This window comes from Mercenaria mercenaria, chromosome 3 (genome assembly GCF_021730395.1).
Source record: "Mercenaria mercenaria strain notata chromosome 3, MADL_Memer_1, whole genome shotgun sequence".
NCBI lineage: Eukaryota > Metazoa > Mollusca > Bivalvia > Venerida > Veneridae > Mercenaria > Mercenaria mercenaria.
Window position 1 is genome coordinate 58847575 of NC_069363.1, and position 6007 is coordinate 58853581.

At 33.7% G+C, this 6007-nt stretch overlaps 1 protein-coding gene across 4 annotated transcripts in view; it reads right to left on the reverse strand.

Moving 5' to 3' along the window:
* The window catches only part of LOC123524626 (structural maintenance of chromosomes protein 6-like), a 50249-nt gene extending 45085 nt beyond the window's left edge, over positions 1-5164 (reverse strand). For all 4 annotated transcript variants that reach the window (XM_045302953.2, XM_045302952.2, XM_045302951.2 and 1 more), the window contains exon 1: positions 5066-5164. The gene's annotated coding sequence lies outside the window, so the exon portion shown is untranslated. The remainder of the gene's footprint in view (positions 1-5065) is intronic.
* Between the last annotated feature and the right edge of the window lie 843 nt (positions 5165-6007).

A 6007-nucleotide genomic window follows, 5' to 3' on the forward strand; every position in this document is an offset into this window, starting at 1 on the left:
TGTCCACTTATGATGGTGAAAAACTGTTGCAAGTTTTAAAGCAATAGCTTTGACAGTTTATGAGAAAAGTTTACTTAAACATAATATTCAACCAAGAAAGTGATTTTTCTAAGTCCAAAAGGGGCAATAATTATTGCAAAAAGCAGGATGGAGTTATGTTGCTTGCTGTACAGGGTCAGCTTATGATGGTGAAAAACTGTTGCAAGTTTTAAATCAATAGCTTTGATAGTTTAAGAGAAAAAGTTGACCTAAACATAAAACTTAACCAAGAAATCTGATATTTTCTAAGTCCAAAAGGGGCCATAAATCTTGCAAAAAGCAGGATGGAGTTATGTTTCTTGCTGTACTGGGTCAGCTTATGATGGTGAACAAGTGTTGCAAGTTTTAAAGCAATAGCTTTGATAGTTTAGGATAAAAGCTGACCTAAACATAAAACTTAACCAAGAAAACTGATTTTCTAAGTCCAAAAGGGGCCATAAATCTTGCAAAAAGCAAGATGGAGTTATGTTTCTTGATGTACAGTGTCTGCTTATGATGGTGAACAAGTTTTCCAAGTTTCAAAGCAATAGCTTTGATAGTTTAGGAGAAAAGTTGACCTAAACATAAAACTTAACAAAGAAACCTGATATTTTCTAAGTACAAAAGGGGCCATAAATCTTGCAAAAAGCAAGATGGAGTTATGTTTCTTGCTATACAGGGTCAGCTTATGATGGTGAACAAGTACTCCAAGTTTCAAAGCAATAGCTTTGATAGTTTAGGAGAAAAGCTGACCTAAACATAAAACTTAACCAGGCAACGCTGACGCAGACGCCGACAACCGCTCAAGTGATGACAATAACTCATCATTTTGTTTTCAAAAAATCAGATGAGCTAAAAAGGGTTCAATTTGGCTTTCTGATGCTCTAACTTATTGCGCTAGTACACGAATGTGTACATTTTACTGTGCTTTCACTTACAACATTACAGAAAAATGTTAGTTGTAAAAAAATATGTTCATACATCTGCACTATTAACAAAGTATTAACCCTAAATATATAGAATAAATTTATTGGCGCACAAGTTTGGAGCAACAGAAAGCCATTGAACCCTTTTCTGTTTTAAACATTAATTGCATTAATTAAAACATAATTTTTTTTTACTTCAAAAATTATGCATCATACAAATCTGAAAAAGGAAAGTAATTCTAACAAAACTGAAGGCAACAAAGTTATTTCTATCTTAATATTAGGGCTGTCATCGATAGAAACGATATCGATGTATCAACGATATTTTTTTGTCGATCGATTATCGGTTCCCATTTTCAAAAATCGATATTTTACAGAGAGAAAAAACTACCCAAATAAACACTCAGACCCTAAAAAACAACTAAAGTTCACAAATTTGTAAATTTGGATAAATGCAAAAAAGGAGTGAAGGCAAAATAAAAATGAAAGATGTTATTAATTTTTATGTATTTCTTTTATTTCATAAATACAAACACAACACAATCAAACAGAAATATGGAAAGTAGGCAATAAAACTTAAAATAGCATTAACAGGAAGGTATATCCTGTTTTCTCATATTCTCGGGGGCCTAAGGGGTTGTTTTTATTCCCAGTAACAGAATAACCATTTCATAAACAGCATTTGGGTGTTATTTTGTAGAAAATTCACCTGTCTTTCAGATGGACTCCTAAAATGTTACAGAAATTATCCTATTTAATTATTTTGTTACTGTATTTGATACCACCCTCACCCGCAGAAATGGACCAAGAGTTTCTCGTATTCCCCTGGATTTAGATTTGACTTTTCATCACAAATAAGTTGTAGAATTTAAAACATTAAAATTACCATTGTGTGATAAAAAGATATATTCTGTAGTAAATACATCAAGAAATATGACAATTAATTGCATAATCAATAATTTATGACAAATTTGCTAACACCACCAGAAAAAAATAAGGATTTTTTTGAAAATTGAGTAAAATGCTGATAGTTTCGTCAATATGCGTTCAAATCACTTGAAATTTTCAGTGTGTCAGTTTTGAACCATTCCTGTCTAGAAAATGACAAACATTAAATTATTTGACAACTTTAAGGCAAAAAAAAAACGAGAATATGAGAAACCCTGAGAATACGAGAAACAGGGATATAAGATGCATATGAACAAATAGGTCGTTAATCTAAATTAATAATCAATATATCGATGTAGCGTCGATATTTGTCTTTTGATATATCCGTATCGTCGATACGCCTAAGACCCAATCAATGACAGCCCTACTTAATATGCATCATATGTTATGATTAATGAATGGACCAAGTTTGAAAGAAATAGCTTTATTATTTTTCAAGAAATATTAATTTTTATGCAGAAAGCCCGATTGGGCAATGTTACCAGCCTGTTTAGAGCATCAGTAAGTTGATTTCTAACATCACTGGCCATGTTTAAAGCATAAAAAGTGCAGAGTTGAAAAAAAAATTCTCCAAGGCCATTGATCAGGTCGGATATCCGGGCACTTCAGCGTATCGCGTTGCATAGCAACAAGCGGAGGTGACAGCAAATGCTAAATTGTAATTGAAAAGCGTTTCATGTTTCACTAGTGCTGGTTGTTTTTCTTTGCTTAAAGTAAAATTTTGGGCAATATTAATAAGTCAGTGAATTTATAATGTAGCATGATGTTCCAGAAATCACTCCCGAGAAAGAAACCTTTCTTTTTTAGGTTTCAGACGTGATATTCATCATTGATCCGTGTAAGCTGCAAGGTCTCATATTTGTGACGGACAGGATGAAAATTATAATTTAAAAAATCGGAGGTCTTTTTAAAGTAAATAAAACTGAAAATCTATTTCATCTAATTAGGTTTCTCCATTCGTTTCACTTTTCTCGTTCTATTTAGTAGCCTGCCATTAAAATAGTTCTGAAAGCCAGATAGCTTATACTGTGGTGTCAAAAGTGATTCAGTCACTCCAAATTTAATCAAATCAACACCTCTTACCTTAATTCTCATTCGTATGAAATTTAATGAGAGGTGTCATAATTTAAAGCTTAATAGCACATTATGCGTAAATACTGGAGAAGGGATTTTTTTTCTCCCTCGAAGGGTATCAGGATCACAATAGCATTTATAACACAAAGCGGTTTTTTTATATGTTACAATTGTTTTAAATGTAATATGACATCTAGAGCTACTGTGTTACACGCGGAGATAAAATGATATATATAATAACTGCATGCTAGTTTCTTTTTTACGAAAAGCCAGGACGTATTAATAAATTGATGACTTCCAATTATGAAAATACTAAAAAAAATACTGATCTCTGTTTTGTCAATTATTTAAAACTGAGAATGATAATTTGCATGCTTTGTCTAGAATAATGTAAGACATATCTTGTAGTTTTCAATATCTATTTTTTTGTTAATTGTTAGACTGTCACAATTGACTGCTTCCACATACCACAAAATTAAAGCATTCATTCCAGTCATAAATCACTATGGAAACCAATCAGTATGTGGTATATTGATGAAAATCAGTTTTGACCAGTTCCTAATGACTATCACTTTTTAATAGATTGATTTCCTGTTTGTTTTATCCCTCTGATGTACCCCTTTGGGGCCTTATGGTAATTTCCTGTCTTATCCGTTTGATGAATGCCTTCAGGGTCTTATGATATTTGGAAGATGCACATTATTGTTATTTGCGTGTCAATTGACAAAGAGATTAATAGAGCTACTACATAAAAAAAACTTTAACCAATACACATGCCCGAACATTTAGTTCATTTGAAACTTTAAAATTAATTCACCAAACTATTGTTTGGCTGGAAGGACATTTCTTCAAAAAAAAATGTCTGCAATAAGATTACATATAGAATAAAGTATAAGTTTTCAACTTTATTTAAATGACTTTCATACTTAATGTACTTCGACATTATAGCATTTTACATTAACTAAATAAAATATATCGCACAAAGTACATTTCAGAAAATGGCAACAATATAATTATTTCAGAGCATTAAAACATTTAGAACATCAGCTTATTTAAAAAAGACATAAAAATATCAGAAAATTAATTTACTATTTATTTGATCTGTTCTTTCTTAAAAAGAAAAAAAGTCAAGACACTTGAAAGAGATGAAAGAAACAACTGCTACGATTTCAAGCAAAGAAGTTGAATAAAAAAAATGTTTTGTTCTCAGATATTTAGTTTAGATTAATATATATATAGCAAACTGAGAAAATGTTGAATAAGCTTGGGAACTTGTTTTAATTATATCTGATCCGTAGCGCCGAAGAGCAGACAATACATAATCTGTCACTTTTTCCAGACCGTTTAAAAATGCCACAAAATCAATTATCACAAAAACCCTAGTTTTTTGAAAAATATATGGATTGTACCATAGCGTAAGGGCTGCAGATGATAAAAAAGATGACTCTTGATTTGTTTTACTTGAGAATTAAAACATCACAACCCACACCGCTAGTTAATTCGCTACGAATTGCGAGGTCCTGCTTTCACCTCCAAGGTAATTTGCATAATCGATTGCTCCGGATGTGACGTCACGCCGACCTGATCAATAAAAACATTTAGGGTCGGGCCAAAAATTTAGGGTAGGTCGGGATACCGGAAACAATTTTTTTTTTTTTTACGCCTAATGACAATTAATAATCCTGTAAAGTCAATATGACAATGGTGCCAGCAAGAAGGATATGTTGTGTTTTATAAAACATGCTTTTTCCAGTGACATCATCTGACGTCATAGCGGCTATTTTTAGAAAATTATGTCCAGGACTTCCAGAAAATACTGCATATATACAGATACTGCAGTTGTAGGAACGTGTCCCGCTGTGCACCGAATAGATGCGCGGGCAACTAAGTCTAAGCAGACTGAAACAAGACAAATTCGTTGTACCGGGCGAAATCGGGGTACACAATCCGATGAATCGAGACCACCTATTATCAACAGTTAAACCCAGACTCGAATTATCTCCCTTTATGAAATTTCCAAATAATTTCCTGTTCGTTTGATAACAGCACAATGTCTCCTAAAGTCTTTATACAATAAAGAAAATAGATCTAAATCTTACCATTACATTCTACCATCATTTTAAGAGATAAACTTTCGTTTCCTTCGCGCCCGATCATTGATTTACTGGATCCCAATTCTTACTAAAATGCTATACCATACGGTGGCTTAGTTATATGGGCAATCTGATCACCTCGGCCTTTATGCTACGCAATAGTGTATTATAAGATTGGGTATATGGGATTTTTTAGGGCAATGATGGGTGCGTGGCCGGGCCGAGGGGGCTCCTGTCCTCCCCTCCCCCCTCCCCACTCCCCCCAACCAGTTGGCTGAGAAGTGACCTATACTCGTCAAAGATGCACCCTACTATATTTTACCAGAGGCCACCATTTCATACCTATATTTCAAAATTTTCCAGGGGGAGAGCTCCATGACCCTACCCCCATCAAGAGGGGAGTAATCTCTCCATTACCTCAAAATTTAGACCTAAAATGCACCAGTGGCCACCATTTCATGCCTGTATTTCAAAAATTCCAGGGGGAGAGCCCCCTGACCCCCATAGGATAAGGGGAGTACCCATATCAGAAAATGCACCAGAGGCCACCATTTCATACATGTATTTCAAAAAGTAGGTTGATAATTTTTGCATTTAGGCATGTATACATTATATACATTATGATGTATACGAGCAACTCCATTCCCGGTGCGCATCCCCATTCCCGATTATTGTTTTGTCAATTATGTCCCAGTAAGCAGGATCTGAAGCAAATAATTTTGATATTCGTTACTTTATAACAGTTGAGTTATCATAAAAAGCATCAGATGTCCTCAGATTAGGCAAAGAGCTATAAAAAATAATATTCTTCTTTGGATTAGGCATATGAGGTCAAACTTCCATTTTTGTTGATTTCAAACTTTTTTCACGCTTCGTGTCGCCTGAGTTTTTGTGATAATAGAGCCGAATCATAAATTACAAACCAGATATTTTACACATATGATGTAT